Consider the following 22,927-nt stretch of genomic DNA (forward strand, 5'->3'; position numbering starts at 1 on the left):
CAGAGATTAAAAGTCCCTAATTAACTCTCACAGCGGCTTCAGGGCAGGGTGGTGAGGGTCCAGAGAGGGTCCTGTCTCACCCTTTTGAAGGGGAGAAGTTTGGTAGATTACTGGAGGCATTTACAACACGGAGGTTATGAGGTTATTTATTTATTTTGTTCAATATGAAACGTTTTGGGGAATAGCGACTATGTATCACAGTTTTTTTTTTTTTTTTTTTTTTTTTTTAAGGCAGATGTAGAGGAGCAAGAGGCCTTCCATCCGCTGGTTCACTCCTCAAATGGCCACAATGGCCAGGGATGGGCCAGCCCGCGGCCAGAAGCCAGGAACTTCCGGGTATTCCGCGTGCGTGCAGGAGCCCAGGCACTTGGGCCGTGCTCCGCTGCTTTCCCGGGTCACAACCAGGGAGCTGGATCTGAGGCACCGCAGCCGGGAGTGGACCCGGCGCCCATCTGGGATGCCGGTGCTGCAGGAGGAGGCCTAGCCCACCAGGCCGCAGCGCCGGCCCAGCTGCTGTGTTCTTGCTGCTTGACACGGGTCTGCATCTGTCCTTCAGCGGCTCTCAGCAGTCACGTGTTCCAGCAAGTCACGACGCTTGGCCACTACGACGCTGAAGACACGTCTTTTCTCCCTGACTTACGGCATGCCGTGCCTTCTGCGGCCAGCGCCGACACGCAGGGCTGTGACAGCAGGTCTCACGCGGCAGCTCACGTGGGACTCTGTGGCGCACTAAGGGGCGTGGCCTGTCCCGACATCCCGCGCGCGAGAAGGGAGGTGCGTGGCGGGCTCTGTGATGGAGGGGCTGGCTGGCAAAAGAATAGAAATAAGAGGAAATGAAATGTCATATTTAAGTTGCCTAAAAACAATCATTCACTACTTGGTATTTTCCCTTCTGTTTGTTTCACCATGTACAGTGGGTTTTTTTTTTTTTAATTTTTTAGGTTTCCTTATTTTTTAAAATTTATTTTTTAAAAATTGCTGTAACATTGTACATATAGTTTTTTTCTGGTTAAAATTATACCATAGCTATTTTTTTAAAAAAAGATTTTGTTTATTTGAGAGGTAGAGTTACAGACAGAAGGAGAGACAGAGAGAAAGGTCTTCTATCCGCTGGTTCACTCACCAAATGGCCAAAATGGCCAGAGCTGTGCCGATCTGCAGCCAGGAGCCAGGAGCTTCTTCCAGGTCTCCCACGCGGGTGCAGGGGCCCAAGCACTTGGGCCGTCTTTCAGTGCTTTCCCAGGCCATTAGCAGAGAGCTGGATCAGAAAAGGAGCAGCCGGGCCTCAAACCAGCCCCTATATGGGATGCTGGTGCCGTAGACCAAGGCTTAGCCCATGACACCACAGCGCTGGCCCCTCCCATAGCTATTTCGTAACATAATAAAGCCTGCATAAATCTTTTTTAAATTAAGGATTTATTTTATTTTCTTGTAGGGCAGAGTTACAGAGAGAGATCCTTCATCTGCTGGTCACTCCCTAAATGGCTGCATCTGGCAGGGACTGGGCCAGGCTGAAGCCAGGATCCAAGAGCTTCTTCCTTGCCTCCACTTGAGTGCAGGGGCCCAAGGACTTGAGCCATCTGCTGCTGCTTTTCCAGCACATTAGCAGGGAGCTGGATTGGAAGCGGAGCAGCCAGGACTAGAATCGGCGCCCATATGTGATACCAGCATTGCAGGTGGCGGCTTAACCTGTTGTGCCACAACACAGACCCCCTGCATAAATTTTATGCATATATTTATATTTAAATTTTTATTTTTAAAATTTATTTGTCAGAGAAAAACGAAGAGAGAGAGATTGTCCACAATAGCTGGGGCTAGATCAAGCAGAACACAAGCCAGGAACTCAACCCAGGCCTCCCATATGGGTGGCAGGCATCCAAGTTTTGGGCCATTGCCACTGCCTCCAAAGGGTGTGCGTTAGCGGGAAGCTGGAATCAAGAGTGGAGCCAGGGCAAACCTCGGGCTTGGATGTGATACTCCAAGTGCCAGGCCAAGTGTGTGCCCCTGCATGAATCTTTTAAGAAATGGCTTTGAAAGTGTTCTATTAGTGAATATGTGATAGACTTCTTAACTTCATGAATGTTGTTTGCTTAGCAGGGTTGGTTTTGTTGGGTGGACCAAGGAGAGGACAGAACAGAAATCTGGATTCAAAACTGGTGAGTTAATGAAGAAAATTCTCCCAATTATCAGAATTTAGAAGCAACTGAAACATGAAGGTCTGAGTCAAGGTTAGCAAAAACTATAATGCCACCTCCTGCCGCAAGGCAGATATTAGTAGATTATGACATTCTTTTCCTTGAGCATGGGTATTTGCCATCACAGACCAGGAACTTAAGATAGTCAATTTAGGGGTCTGAAATTAGAAGTTGCAACAGTCAGATTGAATTGTTAAAGGAATTTTATTGTTTTTTTATTTATTTTTTTATTGAACTATTAAAAATAGATCTGAAACTCAGTAGCAGAGAGCACCACACAGAATCAGTAATCAGAATGGAAGAATGTGAACTGTGGCAAAGGTGATTTGCCTCCTGACCCTTTTATCTGATAAGTGTGTTTTTTCTAAGTGTATTCAAGAAGTCTCTGAATTATGGTACATGAAAAGAAAGGGGTAAAATTATGTTAGGATGGTGATTTTAATAGTAATTTTTTTCTTATGCTTCTAAATTTACTGCAGTATGGTTATATTTATCATTATAATTAAAATACTTTTAAAAGTATTCAAGCAGTGGAAATAATCAAATTATTACAAGGAATTCTAAGCCAGTGCTTTCATAGTAGGTGGTATTTTAGATGTTTGTATCCGAATCAGCACTGGATTTGAGGCCACTTATAGAGGTTACTTTTTCTATCTGGTCTCCCACATCTTTTCTTGTAAAACTGAGGTAGAATAGGATCCACCTTTTAGACTATTAAAGGAATATGATAATGCATTTGAAAGTGCTTGGTAATATGCTCTGTAAATATGACCTATTATGGAAATCTTAGGTTCATAAAACAATAGCAAGTTCTTTTAAGTTCTGTAAGTATTAAATGTTAAAAGAAACATGATAATCAGGGAAGATGGCCTTCTACTAAATGTTGCATCTTCCTTAAAAAAGTATCTGGAAGCCTAAGATATAAAAAATGTAAAATATTTGAAATAACACAATAAATGGGACAAGTAATAAAAAGGATCCAGCTGAAAATTAATGAATAATTTATAAGACAAATTATATTTCAGTACAAAGAATATTTCTAGGGATAAACAATAACATCCCACAGTGATAAGGGACTTTATTCACCCAGAAGGAATAATTCAAAATGTGTATGCACCTAATAACAGAAGTAAAAAAAAAAGGGTCAAACAAAGATCAAACTGAAGAGGGAAATAGGCAAATAGACAAATTTACTGTTATAGTTGGAAGTTTCAGTTCTTTTCCCACAGTAATAGAAAAATCAGAAATGCAAGAATAAAGAAAACTTGAAAATTATTAACTGACTTAACCTAATTGACATTTATAGCCAACTTGACCCAACAACTTTAGAATATATTGTTCAAGGACACAAGAACACTCTCTAGGATAAACCATAAAACAAATCCCAGTAAATTTAGAAAAATTAAAATCACAGTCATACAAAATATGCTTTCTGGCTAAGATGAATTAGAATTAGAAGTTAAAAAAATATAAAAGATATATTTGTAAAAAAAAAGATATATAGCTATCTCCCAATATTGAGAAATAACACACTTTCAAATAACCTACAGATAAAAGAAAAAAAAATCACAAAGGAAATTTACAAGCATTTTGAACTGAGTGGAAATGAAAATATAATATCAAATTTTCAGAAAGCTAAAGCAGCGCACACAGGGAAATTTATGGCATCAGTTGCTTCTTTTTTTTTTTTTTTTTTTTTTTTTTTGGACAGGCAGAGTGGACAGTGAGAGAGACAGAGAGAAAGGTCTTCCTTTGCCGTTGGTTCACCCTCCAATGGCCGCCATGGCTGGCGCGCTGCGGCGGCGCACCGCGCTGATCCGATGGCAGGAGCCAGGTGCTTCTCCTGGTCTCCCATGGGGTGCAGGGCCCAAAGACTTGGGCCATCCTCCACTGCACTCCCAGGCCACAGCAGAGAGCTGGCCTGGAAGAGGGGCAACCAGGACAGAATCTGGCGCCCTGACCGGGACTAGAACCTGGTGTGCCGGCGCCACAAGGTGGAGGATTAGCCTATTGAGCCACAGCGGCGGCCCATCAATTGCTTCTAATAAAAAGAAAAGGAAGTCATTTAAGTTTCTATTTTAGGAAACCAGGAAAAAATGAGCAAATTACCCCCAAAGAAAGTAGAAGAAAGGATATTAAAAGGACTGGAAATCAGTGAAGATCAGTGCAATTCATAAATATTTAGCTAGGCTGATGAAGAGGAAGAGAAGTCAGAAATGACCAATAATAGAAATGAAAATGGAAGATTCATTACAAATCCTACTAAAATTAAAGGGCGTATAAGATTATATTATGAACAACTTTACTCCAGGAAATCTAAATCCCATTGCCTAAATGAAAGTGGATTTGAAATGCACAAATTCCTTGGTAGACACATATTACCAAAAGTCTCTCAGGAAATAATAAAAAATGGGGATAACTTTCTTTCTATTCAAATTGAACTCATAATTCAAAACATTTTGTTTCAGCCCAAATGTAGAATCAGTAGCAATACTACACAAAAATCTTAGAAAATGCAAGAGAAGGCTACTCTTCCCAACTCATTTTATGAGCCCAGAATTACCTTAGTGCCAAAATCATAAAAACCATTACGAGAAAAGAAACAATAGATCAAACCCCTTCATGAGTTCAATAGTCTTTAACAAGGTATTAGTGAATCAAATTCAGAAATATATTAAAAGGGTAATACATCATTACTAACTGGAGATTATCACAAGGACTCAAGGTAGATATGACATTCACAAATCTATCAATGAAATCACCATTTAAGCATTCTGAAAGGGAAAACCGTATGATCATCTTAGTAAATGGAAGAAAAGTCACGAACCTTGGACATATTCTATATCTGTTCATTACATCTAGCAACTCTCAGAATTTCTTCAATCAGATCAAGGGTGATTATGAATAACATCCTTTCTTATAGTAAAAGAAATGAATACTTTGCCCCTAAGTTGGGAGCAAGAAGGGGTGTCTACTCTCTTTACTTCTCTTTTACATTACCCTGGAGGTTCTATACTGCAATAAGACAAGAAAAAGAAATACATGGTATAAATATTGGAAAAGCAGAAGTAAAACAGTTGTAATTGGAGACAGCATGATTGTATAGAAAATATGATAGAATCTGTAACAAAAGCTACTTGAATTAACTAGTGAGTTTATTATAGTTTCAGGACCCAAAGTCAACATGTAAAAATCAATGGTATTTCTGTATAGGGGATTAAAATTAAACAAAAAATACTACCTATAATAGCCTCCAAAAATGTATAATACTTAGAACAAGTTTAACAGAATTTATGTAGAACTAGTACTTTGTGGTGGAATGAAAGGCCATGCCAAGATGGCTACTGGCAAGTCAATGTCAGTTACTCAGGAATGGCTTCAAAACCTACCTGGCAACAGAACCTGCCTGGCAACAGGCAGCGATTGGTTAGGGTATAAACCACCCCTTGACTGGATTGGCTGCCTTGGCTATATAAGCTGCTGTACCAACTGAAATAAAGGAGTTGCAGGCTGCTCACCTCTGGCCTGCTTTCACCTGGCTCCCGGGGTCTGTGTGATGACTCCGTACCTCTTTCCCCCACTGCACTCCTCCTCTCAGAACAAATACACCTCAACATCTGGTGTCAACATGAGTGAGAGAGAGATAGCGTTTTGGACCTGGCGAGGTCCCCCCTTGATTTAGGCCAAGTAGGCCCCTCAGTGATTTGTGTGCTGTTTGGTTGTGTGAGGGTGAGCACAGAACCCCCTCCTACGCCCCTTTCCTTGTCCTTGTCCTCGGTCTAAATGACCCCAGGTTAGCACACACCGCCCAGAAGCATACGTCACTTTTCGGCTCCTCCTTTTACTTTCAGTATGCCGGGCGAATTCACATAAGGGACTGATCATCCCAGAATTCGGAACCAAGTCATCTTCCCTCACTGGAGAGAGGTGATGCTCTGGAGACACCGTGTGGGCATACAGCCTTGACCTAACTAATCAAGGAAGTCCCCCACTAAGCACAGGACATATGTACAATCTGATACACCACTATCTGTTCATCTAATGTAGGGAACCCCCTGCAGAATGCCATCAGCCACTGAGGAATTTGCATTGTTATGGCAGCAGTGCTGTGCGTGTCTTTCCTTTGGCTAGAGTTGGCGTGGCATGCTGATGTTAAGCATTCAGACGTGAGAGAGATACCCCCCCTCTCAGAAACCCACCCAGATTACCAAACATAATGAATCTGCAAGTGATAAGAGCCTATCACTCCAGGCCACTTCCTCACAGGCAACAGTTGATGACTGAGGGAAAGAGAGCTCCGACAGTGAAAATGACATGACAGCAGACAACGCAGCAATGCCTGGTCAGCCACTCCCTAAATACCAGTGGGATGAACTTAGACGACCTCGAGGCAATAACACATGCGAGGTCATCCCATCCATACCCAGTGAGGATCCCCATGTTTGTGGCAGTCCCTGGGAACCCCAGGCTCTCAGGGCACCCTTAGACACCATCCCACCTGCATGTTTGCTGTTAATGTCAAAGTGGACACAAAATTTAGACCCTGCATTCCAATGCACATAAAAAGGCTTCTGCTAACCAAGGGCCGAGGTTATGTTTGTGTCTTTCCAGAGAATGTGGGACAGCCCATTTGGGTACCAGCCAGAAACATCAGGCCTGTAGCTGACAGTCAACCAGAACCAGCTGAACAAGACAGAGTCAGCCTTGTTAGTGGACGCACCTGCTACTGATTTTCAAGCTGCTGCCCTATCATCCTGCCCTGAGGAACTGCCCATAGCCACATCCGCTACTGCTTTATACCCTACTTAAGTCTGGTCAGCCACTTGAACAGCCCACAGCCTGCGTGTGGTCATGCCATTCCTGGTTACCATCGTTCCTGATTCCTACCCCTATCTGAACAAGCACTTCTGTGGTCTCCCACGACGGGTAGATCCCCTGGGGGACAACCTAAGACAGGCACAGCTGCATGAGGAGACCACATAGAAACAGGGCCAACAATGGTATGGCCAAGGATCATGCCTCCTATTGTTCAAAAATAAGCAAGAAGGTGGAAATGTGGTGGAATGAGAAGGCCATGCCAAGAAGGCTACTGGCAAGTGAGCATCAGTTACTCAGGATGGCTTCAAAACCCACCTGGCAAAGGAGCTTACCTGGCAACAGGCAATGATTGGTTAGGGCATAAACCACCCCTTGACTGGATTGGCTGCCTTGGCTATATAAGCTGCTGTACCAACTGAAATAAAGGAGTCTGCAGGCTGCTCATCTCTGGCCTGCTTTTACCCAACTCCCAGTATCTGTGTGGTGACTCCGTGCCTCTTTCCCCCACCGTGCTCCTCCTCTCAGAACAAATCCATAGCAACAGTACTTAGGAACTTCACGTTGATTAGTGAATTTTCTAAAAAAAGATTTTAATAATGTAGAGATATGCCCTGGTAGTGGATGTCAATTATTGGGGCTGTTGCTGTTGCACTGCAGTAAAACTACTGCCCGTGGTGCCAGCATCCCATATGGGCACTGGCTCAAGTCCCGGCTGCTCCACTTCTGATCCTGCTCCTTGCTAATGTGCTTGGGAAAGTATTGGAGCATGGATCAAATGCTTGGGCTCCTGCACCCTCGTGAGAGACCTGAAAGAAGCTCCTGACTTCTGGCTTTGGATTGGCCCAGCTCCGGCCATTGTAGCCATTTGGGGAGTGAACCAGAGGATGGAAGATCTTCCCCCGCCCCCCAATTTGTCTTTCCCTCTGACGCTCTGTAACTCTGCCTTTCAAATAAATAAATAATAAATAAAAAGAGATGTCAGTTATTCCCAAACTGATTTTATTTCTATTTATAATTACAAAAAAGCAGTTTTTGCAGGAATTGACAAGCTGAGTCTAAAATTTCCATAGAGAATCAAAGGACCAAGAATAGGCAAAATAATTTGAAAGAGATCAATGTTAGAGAAGGTAAGTGATTTTCAGACATACTGTAAATCTATAATAATCAGGAGAGTACATGTTAACATCAGGATACATGTGAAGACTAGCAGAACAGAATAAAGAGTCTAGAAAAAGACTCACACATTTTGGTCATTTGTCTTTGTATTTTGGTCATAGAAGTTGCTTTGTAATGCTATTAGGAAGGACAGTCTTTTCAAAAAGTGGTACTGGAATAATTTTGTATCATTTGAGGAAAAAATTAACCTTAACTATTATTTTTTGCTACACACCAATATTAAAAGGAATGATAGACTTAAGTTCAAAGTGAAAACTATAAAACTTCTGGTGTGCAGCATAGAAAATCTTTGCTTTTGTGACCTTGAGATTTCTTAGATAGTGTGAATCATTAAAAAGTTGATAAAATGAACCTTATCACATTAAATATCTCCTGTTCTTCAAAAGGTATTGTTAAGGAAATGAAAAGACCAACCACAGACTAACAGAAAATATTCACAATCCACCTGCTTGGCAAATGAGCTGTATCCAATATATACAAAGAACATTTACAAGTCAGTATTAACAAGATAACCTCAAGATTTTAGAAAAGGAGCAAAATATTTTTAAAATACTTGGGCTGGGGAGGGTAGTGAGGAATAGGAAAGGTGGTTCATGGGTACTAAGTTACAGTTATGGAGGAGTAAGGAGTTCTAGGGTTCTGTTGCAGAGTTGGGTGACTGTAGATAAAGTACTGTATGTTCCTCTAAAAAAACTATAAGACAAGATTTTTACCATATGATTTTAGTTTTCACAATAAATATTAAATGTTTAAGGAGATAGATATGTTACCCTGATTAGACAACACACAATATATACCTATATAGAAATATTATATGATACCCCACAAATATGTACAATTTTTTGTGTCAGTTAAAAAGTAAAATACAAGTATACGGGTAAAAAGATACTTCATAAATGAGACTAGACCAGTGGGACATACCCACATGATAAATCCTCATATAACTGAGCATCTGGGAAAAGTAAATTAAAGTCATAGTGAAACACCATTTTATATCATTTAGAAAGAATGCTAATTGAATTCAAAAGACTAACAATACCATTCATTGCCAAGGAGGCAGAGCTTCTGACCACTTTGAAAAACAGAGTGATAGTTTCTTATAAGCTATATGTAACCATGAACTCATTTTACAAATGAAGAAATAAAACTCAGAAAAGCCATCTCCTATGGGCACGTAACTATGAATTGATTGGCTGTTTTAATGTTTTAAGACCAGATGTCTTCAAATGAAAGGAGCTTAGTCACCCAGCTATGGAGAGAGTGCTGCCTGGTTAGTGGGCTTGGAAGACAGCTGGCCTCACAGAGAGCATGCCACTCCCTGTGCATGTCTGGTGAGCTTTCCTCCGTAACGTCTCTATTCTCCTCTGCATCAGGCTGCCTCCTCCCATCCTTGTGGTCTGGGCATTCAAAACACACCCATTAGGATTGGTAAGTCATCTCCTCGTCGTGGGCCCGGCATTGATCCTGATGCTGAGGATGTAAGATAGAACATGGATTGTGGAGGGGAATGTGATGGACTAGAGGTGAAAAGAGAGCACTCCCTGCTTTCCCTTTTCTCATCTCAGTGGTAATGCAAAAGAAACAACTGACTTTGCACTTACATCCCTAATGAAGAAATAATCTTATCTGTTGGAATTGCAGAATGGGCATCTATCCTGTAAGAAATAGCCATTGGGCTTTCTGAGACCATGTTTCTTTTCTAGAGTCTGCCAGACTTAAAATAAGCTTAGGAGACCTAAGATTATTTCATAGTTGCATTTTGATGGTGATAACTTTGCAAACATTGAGTATGAAAGACAATTCATAATGCCAAGCTTCATCTTACAAAAAGGTTATTTTCTTACTCAACCTCAGGAGATTTTTTAAAAAAGACTCTATCTCTCTCTGTCTATCTCTATCTCTATCTATCTCTTTTTCTTTCTGTATCTATCTCTTCTAAGATGTTGAGACTCTAGGAAAACTGACTAGTTGACTAGAATATCCATTGTGGAAGAGGAATTTACATATCATTGTTAATATTATTAAAAGGTAATACAATAGCAGGATGAGTATTTTATTTCCCAATTCTTTGTGAATTACTTTGCTTATGAGATTTCAGCTGCCTGAAAAAGTTACACCAAAAATATAAAGAACATATAAAGAAAAAATAGTTGTATGTATAGAAGAAAAGTTTTTCTATTTCTTTACAATATTTTCCTCCAATATTTAATTATGAGAAGACTTAGTCATACAGTAAGCTGATTTGCAGTAAATATCAATGTACTCAACTCTAAATTCTGATTGACATGTTATATACTTGCTTTACTATAGTTGCTTTATCTACCCATCTCCCTAATCATTTTTTTAAATTCACTTTTTTTTAAGATTTTTTTTTATTTACTTGCAAGTCAGAATTACACAGAGAGAGAAGGAAAGAGAGAGAGAGAGAGAGAGAGAGAGGGGAGAGGTATTCTATCCACTGGTTCACTCCCCATATGGTTGCAACAGCCAGAGATGTGCCAATCTGAAGCCAGGAGCTGGGAGCCAGTAGCCTCTTCTGGGTCTCCCACATGGGTACAGGGGGCCCAAGGACTTGGGCCATCTTCTACTGCTTTCCCAGGCCATAGCAGAGAGCTGGATGGGAAGTGGAGCATCCGGGACTCAAACCAGCACCCATATGGGATGCCGGCATTGCAGGCAGTGGCTTTACCCACTATGCCACAGCGCTGGTCCCCACTTCTAAAAATTATTTCAGAGATAAAGTGTGTGTGAGAGAGATCTACCACCTGCTATTTCACTCCCCAGATGCCCATAATGCCTGGGACTGTACCAGGCCAAAGCTATGAATTGGGAACTCAAAACAGGTTTCCCATCTGGGTAGCAAGGACCCAATTTCTTGAACCATTTTTGCTGCCTCCCAGGATCTGCATTCTCATGAAACAGGAATCAGGTGTGCAGTTGGACTTGAACCCAGGAACTACAATATGGGACGTAAGTGTCTTAATTGCTAGGCTTAATATCTACCCCCATTTTGTTTTTCAATGCATTTAGAACTAAGTTGATTAAAAATATTATCATTTCCTAGGATGGACTAGAGAGCTTGTTCTTTGATGTGCTCAGTATCTGCTCTTTAATTCTTCAAGTCCATACTCATCCACCCCTTGCTCTGTGCCTTAGAAGCTGACTATATCAACAAACTTCCTTAACCTGGGGCCTCTGGTTGGGGTCAGTCTACTGAGAACGCTGGTAGAAAATGAGGGGAAGATGGGGCTGGAGCTGTGGCGTAGCAGGTAAAGCCGCTGCCTGCAGCGCTGGCATCCCACATGGACGCCAGTTCAAGTCCCGGCTGCTCTTCTTGTGATCCAGCTCTCTGCTATGGCCTGGGAAAGCAGTGGAAGATGACTCAAGTCCTAGGGCCTCTGTACCCTGTGGGAGACCCAGAGGAAGCTCCTGGCTCCTGGCTTTGGATTGGTGCAGCTGTGGCTGTTGCAGCCAATTGGAGAATGAACCAGAAGATGGAAGACCTCTCTCTCTCTCTCTCTCTCTCTGCCTCTCCTTCTGTTTCTGTGTAACTCTGACTTTCAAATGAATAAATAAGTCTTTAAAAGCAAATGACTGGAAGGAAGCAGAGTAAGCATGGGTTATTTATCTCCCAGTCTTTCTCCCTGCATGGCTGCTGGTGACTGGCTGTGTCCCACAACCAGAAGCTTTGGATGGCTAATAGTTGATTAGCTTACCTGTTTACACCTTTATAAAAAATTCCTTTATTAAATTCTCTTCAAATTATCCTTACTTTAATATATTGTGTGTTTTTTTTTTCCAGGACACTGACTAATGCAATTATGATAGGATTAAGTTGACTTCAGAGGATTCCGAGTTTATTTTGGGCTGGGTTATCCAGGGTGGCTCTAAGAGTAGGTGGAATTTTCATGGATTTCAGGGGATACAAGGTTCAGGGTAGATAGACAGCAGGGGGACATGTCCATGAAGGATGGAATGCCAGGAGCAGGAGTGCAGTGTGGAGGGACAGAGGGTACCAGGTGTGTAAGGGGTTAGGCTAGACTACTTTGACTACAATACGAGGTTTGTGAAGGGTAGCTATGGGCTGGAATCAGATCAGCACAACCTGAACACCAGGCTAGAGTCCATGCTGTATACTTTAGTGTTTTTTTTTTTTTTTTTTTTTTTTTTGCATCTTAACAAGAAATCTTTTTTTTTTTTACTTCTTTTTTTTTTAACTTTTATTTAATGAATATAAATTTCCAAAGTACGGCTTATGGATTACAATGGCTTCCCCCCAATAACGTCCCTCCCACCCACAACCCTCCCCTCTCCCACACCCTCTCCCTTTCTATTCCCATGAGGATTCATTTTCGATTCTCTTTATATACAGAAGATCAGTTTAGCATACATTAAGTAAAGATTTTAACAGTTTGCTACCACACAGAAACATAAAGTGAAAAATAATAGATGATTTTTTAAATGATGATGAAATCAGATAAGACCTATTGTCATGTTTAATCCCAGTGAGAGTCAAGTTGGGAATTGATAATTTCTTCTTCTTCTTTTTTTTTTTTTTTTTTTTTTTACAGAAGATCAGTTTAGTATACATTAAGTAAAGATTTCAACAGTTTGCACCCCCATAGAAACACAAAGTGAAATATACTGTTTGAGTACTCGTTATAGCATTAAGCCTCAATGTACAGCACATTAAGGACAGAGATCCTACATGAGGAGTAAGTTGCACAGTGACTCCTGTTGTTGACTTTACAAATTGACACTCCTGTTTATGGCATCAGTAATCTCCCTATGCACCAGTCATGAGTTTCCAAGGCTATGGAAGCCCCTTGAGTTCTCCGACTCTTATCTTGTTCAGACAAGGTCATAGTCAAAGTGGAGGTTCTCTCCTCCCTTCAGAGAAAGGTACCTCCTTCTTTGAAGACCTGTTCTTTCCACTGGGATCTCACTCACAGAGATCTTTCATTTAGTTGTTGTTGTTTTTTTTTTTTTTTTTTTTTTTTTTTTTTTTTTGCCAGAGTGTCTTGGCTTTCCATGCCTGAAATACTCTCATGGGCTTTTCAGCCAGATTGGAATGCCTTTAGGGCTGATTCTGAGGCCAGAGTGCTGTTTAGGACATCCGCCATTCTATGAGTCTGCTGAGTATCTTGCTTCCCATGTTGGATCACTCTCCCCTTTATTTATTCTATCTGTTAGTATTAGCAGGTACTAGACTTGTTTATGTGCTCCCTTTGACTCTTAGAACTTTCATTATGATCAATTGTGAACTGAAATTGATCACTTGGACTAGTGAGATGGCATTGGTACATGCCACCTTGATAGGATTAAATTGGAGTCCCCTGGTATGTTTCTTTTTTTTTTGTTTTTTGTTTTTTTTTGTTTTTTTTGACAGGCAGAGTGGACAGTGAGAGAGAGAGACAGAGAGAAAGGTCTTTCTTTGCCGTTGGTTCACCCTCCAATGGCCGCCGCGGCCGGCGCGCTGCGGCCGGCGCACCGTGCTGATCCGATGGCAGGAGCCAGGAGCCAGGTGCTTTTCCTGGTCTCCCATGGGGTGCAGGGCCCAAGCACCTGGGCCATCCTCCACTGCACTCCCTGGCCACAGCAGAGGGCTGGCTTGGAAGAGGGACAACCGGGACAGAATCCGGCGCCCTGACCGGGACTAGAACCCGGTGTGCCGGCGCCGCTAGGCGGAGGATTAGCCTAGTGAGCCGCGGCGCCGGCCCCCTGGTATGTTTCTAACTCTACCATTTGGGGCAAGTCAGCTTGAGCATGTCCCAAATTGTACATCTCTTCCCTCTCTTATTCCCACTCTTATGTTTAACAGGGATCACATTTCAGTTAAATTTCAACACTTAAGTGTATACTTTAGTTTTTGAGATCTAATTTTATTTAATTTTTTATTTTTTGCCAGGCAGAGTAGTGAGAGAGAGAGACAGAGAGTTATAGACAGTGAGAGAGAGAGAGACAGAGAGAAAGATCTTCCTTCTGTTGGTTCACTCCCCAAATGGCCGCTACGGCTGGCGCTGTGCCAGGAGCCGAAGCCAGGAGCTGGGTACTTCTTCCTGGTCTCCCATGGGGTGCAGGGCCCAAGCACTTGGGCCATCCTCCACTGCACTCCCTGGCCACAGCAGAGAGCTGGACTGGAAGAGGGGCAACTGGGACTAGAACCCGGTGCCCATATGGGATGCCAGCGCCACAGGCGGAGGATTAACCAAGTGAGCCACAATGCCAGCCTAATTTTATTTTATTTAAAAAATTTTATTTATTTGCTTGAGAGGCAAAAGTGAGAGCAAGAGAGAGAGAGATGGAAAGCACTTCTATCTGCTGGTTTACCTCAAATGCCAGCAATGGCTAGGGCTGGGCTCTGTAGAAGCCCAGAAATGGAAAACTCAATCCAGGTCTTCCATGTGGGTCCCATCTACTTGAGCCATCACTGTTGCTAATACACATTAGCAGGAAGCTGGAGTCAGGAGCTGGAGCTGGGACTTGAACCTAGGCACTGCAGTATAGGATATGGTTCAACAAAGTGTTTTTTCATCCCAAACCTGGCCTTGAGTAGAGAGTGTAGTGGGGACTTTGTAGAGTTAAGAAAAGGATTCAAAAGACACCAGTGCAGTTGGAGGTGATTAGGATGTAAATCATATGGTATCATGTGAATTAAAAGGGGACACATTTCAATGGACAGGTGAGAGGTTGCAGTGCCTGGGTCAGTAAAGTAACTGAGGAGAGAGAGGAGTCAAAGATTCACTATGGAGAACAGCGATACCATGCAGGGAAACTGTAAGATGATGAGGAAGTAGTGATTTCGAGGGGAACATAGCCTCACCTTTAGGCAGATTGAACATACAATGGTAGGATGTCTGAGTGGAAAGAACTGGCAGAGAGAAAAAGGCTGAGCTTGAGTGTGGGTAGGGAGGCAAGTGCTAAAGGCTTGGTCCTGGAAATTATCTGCTTAGAAAAGGGAGGTGGCGAGACAACCACCATTTATTGTTCCAGATTCACTGAAATCTAATTTACTCTATTGTTGCTGTGGATTCATTTCTGAGAGGAGGAGCATGGTGTGGGCAAGAGGCGCGGAGTCACCACACAGACCCCAGGAGTCGGGTGAAAGCAGGCCTGAGGCAAGCAGCCCACAGACTCATTTATTTCAGTTGCTACAGATGCTTATATAGCCAAGGCAGCCAATCCAGTCAAGGGGAGGTCTATGCCCTAACCAATCACAGCCTGTTGCCAGGCAGTTTCTGAAACCATCCAATCATAGCCTGTTGTCAGTCAGGCTCTGTTGTCATGTGGTTTCTGAAGCCATCCAATCACGGCCTGTTGTCAGGCAGTTTCTGTGATCAGCAGCCATCTTGGCATGACCTTCTCACCTTCTCATTCCATCACACAATATGAAGTAGGTTGTGTTACCTCCATTTATAGAAGAGGAAGCAGGGAGTTCAGAGAGGGTAAGTTAACTTGCTTAGGTGCAGATGAGTAGATCTGAGGCTTAACCTGAGTTCTAAAAGCTCCAGCACCAAAGATCTTTCTAAACTACTATCCCAGAAATAGGATCCAAGATATGAGAGTAGGGAAGAATCTCCAAGAGGAAATTTAAGGCCAGAGGACTAGCAGACTGAGAACCTTGGAGGGCTGGTCAGGACTCCATTGGCTGCCCAGGACAGAAACAAATTGAAGCATTTTGAACAGCTAAGTGGAACTTATTGGCTTCTTTAACACTACAAGGAGGGCAAGGAGTCACAGATAGGTCACAGGGGAGGATGATGGGAAAAATCAGTGGGTTTAATGATTACTATGATAGTTCTTTGAGAATCTGATAGACTATTGCCAGAGAAAAAGGATATATATCAAATGTTTAAAACTTCAGGTACATGAAGGGTTTTACAGTCTACAACTTGATTCTGGGATGGGGCATAATTTCTGTAGCATTGAAGAAATAGAAGTGAGATTCGTGGAATTAATGGGGGAAGTGTATGATGGTCAACCTTATATGTCAAATGGCTAGGCCATTGGACCCAGTTATATGGTCAAAAATTCTGGATGTTTCTATGAAGCATTTTTTTTTAGATGAGATAAACATTTAGATCAGTAGACTTCAAGTAAAGCAGATCACCCTCCTTCTTATGCGTGAACCTTGTCTAATCAGCTGAAGGCCTTCAGAGAAAAAGTTGAGCTGTCCCCAGAACAGGGAAGTCTGCCAAATGCTTCAGGCTTGATCTTCAGCATCAGCTCTTCCCCAAGTCCCCAGCCTGCCTTCCTATCTGCAGACTGTGGCCTCGCCAGCCTTCACAATCCTATGAGCTCATTCCTTAAGATCTCTCTCCCCCTTTCTTTCTCTCTCTGTCCACATAGATATGCTCCTATTGGGTCTTGAAGAACTGGGCTCAATATGGGGAGTATATGGAGAGAAATGAGGATAGCATTTGTCAAGGTTGATATTTTGTGTTTAAGAGGGAAAGGAAAGAGAAAAACAGACCTATGAAGGGAGAAATGCTATTTTCAGAAATATGCTAAGGAAGTGGTGGAGTATATAGGAAGTGGTGTGGAGTGGATTATGGCTGGTGCATCCTGGTTCTGCACTGATTGGAAGGGGAAATGCAGGTTCTAATGAGAAGCTGAGATATCTCCATATTGTCAACAGGGGGTGTGTGATCAATAAATATGTCTATACAGGATAGAAAGGCCCGGTGGTGGTAGGGAGTGGACCATTGCCTAGGGGAGGATTATGGTGATGGGTTGTATTAGTCAAGGTGCAGGTTCAAAATAGCAATCACTTGAACAGGGAAGCAATTTACCTGCTCAGGTAGCAGACTAGACAGAGCTACTAGTTTAGAGCCGCAGTGGCAGCTTCACAGTGCAGCAACCCAAACTCCTCTCTAGCTGCTCCATCTTCCCTAGCTTGTGCCCTCATCTGCATGTTAAAAATGGCTCTTAGCCCCGTGTCTACATTTGAGGGAGAAGGAAAGATGACAATGAAAGGGGAAAGGGCATATCCTTTTCTTTAAGAGAGTGTATCAGGAGTTGTACACACACCCTCTGGTCATGCGGCCGTACCTAGCTACAAGGGACTGAGATTTTCTTCCTTGCCTGGCTGACCACGTGTCCACATCAACTAACAAAATTAATATTCTATTAATAATGAAGTGTAGCAGTCCTGTGGCATAAGTAACAGTATTTTCCAAAGGGGGGTAAGCAATCGCGACAGTCACTTGAAGAGAATGAAATACAACAGTGGATTCTGTGTCAAGAGAGCAGACGTTAGCCAGTGCCTTGGCTTACTTGGCTAATCCTCTGCCTGTGGTGCCAGCACCCCGGGTTCTAGTCCCGGTCGGGGCGCCGGATTCTGTCCTGGTTGCCCTTCTTCCAGTCCAGCTCTCTGCTGTGGCCCGGGAGTGCAGTGGAGGATAGCCCAAGTACTTGGGCCCTGCACCCACATGGGAGACCAGGGGGAAGCACCTGGCTCCTGGCTTCGGATCGGCGCAGTGCACCTGCCATGGTGGCCATTTGGGGGGTGAACCAATGGAATGAAGATCTTTCTCTCTGTCTCTCTCTCTCACTGTTTAACTCTGCCTGTCAAAAAAAAAAAAAAAAAAAACATAAAAAAGAAAGCAGGCATGTGTGTCAATTACATGGCTACACAATGGTGCCAGGAATGAGCATGAGACCAAGTCCCTCTCTCACCCTCTTACACAAGTTAGATAACATGGAGCCTCTGTAGTAACGGTGGTGTGGAATAGCAGTATCTTCAGGGATTGCCAAGGATAAGCAGGAAAGATACTAGGATGGGCCGTTACATGCAAGTACCGAAGAACATGGCCATCCTTCCCTGCTCCCCAAATTTTCAGAAGGCATTTAAAAATTATAGTCACAATTAAAATAATGGCCACAAGAACATTAAATAAATCATGTCTATGTCTCTTGTTCTCACTGTCTGTAACTCTACCTCTCAAATAAATAAATAAAATATCTTAAAAAAAATTCCCATTTGGGCTGGCGGAGGCTAATCCTCCGCCTAGCGGCGCCGGCACACCGGGTTCTAGTCCCGGTCGGGGCGCTGGATTCTGTCCCGGTTGCCCCTCTTCCAGGCCAGCTCTCTGCTGTGGCCAGGGAATGCAGTGGAGGATGGCCCAGGTGCTTGGGCCCTGCACCCCATGGGAGACCAGGAAAAGCACCTGGCTCCTGGCTCCTGGCTCCTGCCATCGGATCAGCACGGTGCGCCGGCCGCAGCGCGCCGGCCGCGGTGGCCATTGGAGGGTGAACCAATGGCAAAGGAAGACCTTTCTCTCTGTCTCTCTCTCTCTCACTGTCCACTCTGCCTGTCAAAAAAAAAAAAAAATTCCCATTTGACCCAGGCTAGGTATATACCCAAAATAAATAACACACACCCATGTGAAAACTGTATGTGAGTGTTCACATCCACATTATTCATAGTAGACAAAAAGTAGAACAACTCAGATGTCCATCAGTTGACAGATGGATAAATAAAATGTGTGTGATACATCAGTGTAATGGAATGAAGTTTAGTTATAAAGAGAAGTGAAGTGCTGAAACATGCTGCAGCATCTATTAACCTTGAAAGCACTATGTTAAGTGAATGAAGCAGTTACAAAGGCCATATATTGTATTGTATATTGTATGATTCCATTCACATGAAATATCCAGAATAGGGGAGTTCTTAGAGACAGAAAGTGGACTAGGGATTGCTAGCAGCTTGGGGGTCAGGAATAATCGAAGAAACTGCTAATGTAAGTAGGGTGTCTTTTTGAGGTGATGAGAATGTTCTGAAATTGTGATGATGGCTGTACAACTTGTGAATAAGCTTAAAAACATTGAATTGTACACTTCAATGGATGAACTTTATGGCATATAAATTATATATCAGTAATACAGTTAATAACAACTCATGTGTCAACTATTTGCAAATATTTTCATTATGATACAAAGTAAAGGCAAAGAAGGAACCATAAGCATTTAGAATAATTGGTCATGTTGAACCAAGCTACCCTGGCCTGTATGGCTATTTGAGGCCACACAGTATAGCATATGGATTTTAACCTTGACTCCCATTTCTGTGACTACAGTTTGAAGATGCAAGTAGCTTACAGGAAAAGGGGTGTGTTAAAAAGTAATTTAAAAAAGTAAAGTCATGATTCTCCTACAGAAGTGAAAAATGAACATTTTTTTAATTTAATTTATCCAGTGAAGGAACTTGGCAAATTTGAAACTGGTTCAAAGAGAATTCCAAGAACATAAATATTTGTGAATAGCTTCAAAATAACTCAAAGATAATGAACATGGCTAGACATAAATGACCAGACGGATTGTGCTGTACATAGACAGTGCCCAGCAACGAAGGCTAGAATCAGAAGGCCTCGAAAGGTATCCTCTGGGCAGTGCATCAGTTATCTATTGAAGCATACTTTTTTAAAAAAAATCATTTATTTATTTATTTGAAAGGGAGAGTTACAGAGAGGCAAAGGCAGAGAGAGAGAGAGAGAGAGAGAGAGAGGCCTTCCATCCACTGGTTCACTCTCCAGATGGCCTCAACAGCCAAACCTGTGCTGATCCGAAGCCAGGAGCCAGGAGCTTCTTCTGGGTCTCTCACATGGGTGCAGGGGCCCAAGGACTTGGGCCATCCTCCACTGCTTTCCCAGGCCATAGCAGAGAGCTGGATTGGAAGTGAAGCAGCCGGGTCTCAAACCAGTGCCTATTTGGGATGCTGGCACTGCAGGTGACGTCTTTACCCGCTAAGCCACACTGCTGGCCCCAGCATACATTTACTTATTTATTTTCTCTCTGATAAAGGTTTGCCTGCAATAGTCCATGATATGGAAGGTGGATTAGGGTAGAGCTGGAATGAGAAGGGGTGACAACAGAGAGGACGTGCCCAGAGCTGTAGACCTGACATTCATGTTGGAGGAGCCAAGGAGAAAGGGAGATCCGTCATGGCAGGAGGCAGCAGCTGGAGGAGTGGAAGGCTGTGGAAAAGGGAAGTGTCACGTAAGTGGGGGAGAAGAGGGTTGGGTGGAAGATCTGACAGAGGCCCGCTCAGGGGACAGTGTTGCCGAGGCACACGGGCTGGGTCTTGGCTTTAAGAGGCAAACCCGTGTTGTGGCTCAGGAGGTGCTCTAGAAACAATGGCTGATTTTCTTGAAGAGACTCGTTTACCTAATAACTAGTTTGCCAACATCAGTTTACCAAATGGTTAATTTGTCAGATGATCGAGTCACCACTTTGCTTCAGTTTGGCTCTAACATTGGGAAATTGCTTATTCAGGGAATTGGTTTCCAGTGAATCGGTCTCCTTCCAGATTCTGATCCTTCAGGCAAACCAGTTTGCCGAAGTTCAGTTGCCTTTTGTGAGTCACATGCTGTGTTCATTCATTCGTTCACCAGCAGTTGTAGAAGCACCTACTGTGTGTCTGGCACTGTTCTAGGAGAGAAATTGCTGCCCACAGATTTAAGGAAGCAAATGTTTTCATCCACTGAATAATTGACAAAGATGCATTTTTCCATAAAAAAAGAGCATTCCACCTAGTGTTGAAAATTATAAGGACCCTAAATGGAGAATAACAAGATAGTAAATGGATAGTAAAATGGACAATGTTAAGACGTGGGGACATGGCTAAAACACCACCAATAATTATGCAGTCTTTTATCTGCTTTGTGCTAGGTTGGCTGTTTGAGAGGTGGAGAGACAGAGAGCTCGCTCTCATCTGCTGATTCACTCCCCAAATGCCTGCAATGGCCAGTACCAGCTGGGAGCTGGGGATGCAACCCGGGTCTCCTATGTGGTGGCAGGAACTCTAGTACCACTGTTTCTTAGGTACTGCATTAGCATAGCTGGAGCCAGGAAATGAACCCAGGTACGCTGGTGTGGGGCCTGGGCCTGGGCATCTTAACCACTAGGCCCAATGTCTGCTGGTAGGAAGATCTGTAAGTGGTAGCAATGAACCCAGGGAATGAGTAAAAGTTCATGTGTGGGTTTCTTAATGCAAGTTACCCATTTCCCCACAAAAATGAGTTTAGGGATTAGTTTCCTGGGTCAATTTACAGCGGTTTAATCCATGACATAGCAGAGTGCCTGGAAGGGAGACTGTGTATTATAGTGTAAAATGTAAGGACTTGGGAATGGTTTAGGCTTGGCTCTGAGTAGTTGGGTAAGCCTGGGCAAGTTACTTAAATTGTCTAAATCTCATCTGCAACATGAGAATGAAACTGTCCACACCAATGTTACTGGTGATTAAATGAGAAAATATACCATGAAAGTCCTTCTCAAGGTATTCCCTGTATTTCAAAGTGGACAAAACACTTTTGTTTCATTGTGTCCTCCCTTCTTAAAAAGTGCAGTAGGCAGAGTTTGGTGGCTGTGGTGCCTCAGCCACTTCTGCTGTAGTAGGGCAAGTGGCGTCCTCAGGAGAATTTTGCTGACAGGAGGTCATTTTGTCTTCATTAAATGGTCTTAGCATTATTTTATGTTTTTATAGTTTCAATGATCCCCCTTCCTCATAAAGCATCATGCTGACTATGACTTGTGTCTGGTCTTTGCTTTATAAGGTACTACACATAATCTTTGGGAGAAGAACTGGGAGAATGTTATGCATGGTTTATGTGCCTATAAACCAATCATAGACAATCTCTCAGGGTTTAAGGACTCTACCAAGTCTTCAAGGACTCACAGGCTTACCCACACATCACAGCCAGGAGACCTGAAGTGTGCCATCTCTGCCTCCTTCAGCAGACACATGATGGGGATGTTGCTTGTGTGTAGCCACGGCCTGCCTTGTCCGTCCCCAGCACATCTGTGGCGTTTTCACCTGGTTTTGAAGTCAAGGATGAACATTATGAATCTCATCATGTTTCTTAAGTGCAAAACAGACTGCTAGTTAGGAGAGACACACAATTAGCACAGAGATGCAGGCAGGGAAGAAAAATCATGGAATGGCCAGGAAATGAGCACATGAGGAGGGAATTGATTGGCAATAAGATTTTTTTTTTAAAAAAAGATTTATTTATTTATTTGAAAGGCAGAGTTACAGAGAGGCAGAGACAGAAAGAGCGAGAGGTCTTCTATCTGCTGGTTCACATGCCGGAAGGCTGCAATGGTCTGAGCTGCGCTGATCCAAAGCCAGGAGCCTGGAGTTTCTTCCAGGTCTCCCACATGGGTGCAAGGGTCCAAGGACTTGAACCATCTTCTGCTGCTTTCCCAGGCACATTAGCAGGGAGCTGGATCTGAAGTGGAGCAGCTGGGATTTGAACCAGTGCCCATAAGGGAAGCCAGCACTGCAGGTGGTGGCTTTACCTGCTAAACCACAGTACACATGTGAATTAAAAAAATTTTTAGCAGTGAATATTATAGTACATATTTATGGGATGCTCTGTGATGTTTCAGTACATGTATATGTTGTGTCATGTCCAATTAAGGTAAATATATTTATGTCTTCAAACATTTCTGTATGTTGAGAACATCTAGGATTCTATCTTCTAGTTTTTTTTTTTAAATAGAGAAATGTACAGTACATCAATATTATCAATAGTCATCTCACTGTGTAGTGAAACCCCAGAACTTCTTACTCATATTTAGCTGTAACTCAGGACCTGTTGGGCAAGGTCTCCTTTCCCAGCCCTTGGTAGCCACCATATTTTTAACTTCTATGAGATCACCTTTTTTTTGGGGGGGTGGTAGTTTTCTGTATTTGAATAAGATCGCTAGTCTCTCTGTACTTGGCTTATCTCACTTGA

The 22,927-nt window shown here is 42.9% G+C and overlaps 1 long non-coding RNA gene across 1 annotated transcript; it reads left to right on the forward strand.

The window, feature by feature from the left end:
* The first annotated feature begins 238 nt into the window (after nucleotides 1-238).
* Nucleotides 239-22,520, forward strand: LOC127492598 (uncharacterized). The gene is made up of 3 exons (XR_007922103.2): nucleotides 239-774; nucleotides 2,098-2,156; nucleotides 19,992-22,520. It is a non-coding gene; the product is annotated as an uncharacterized lncRNA (long non-coding RNA).
* The last annotated feature ends 407 nt before the right edge of the window (nucleotides 22,521-22,927 follow it).

The sequence above is a fragment of the Oryctolagus cuniculus genome, chromosome 16 (assembly GCF_964237555.1).
Source record: "Oryctolagus cuniculus chromosome 16, mOryCun1.1, whole genome shotgun sequence".
Taxonomy (NCBI): domain Eukaryota; kingdom Metazoa; phylum Chordata; class Mammalia; order Lagomorpha; family Leporidae; genus Oryctolagus; species Oryctolagus cuniculus.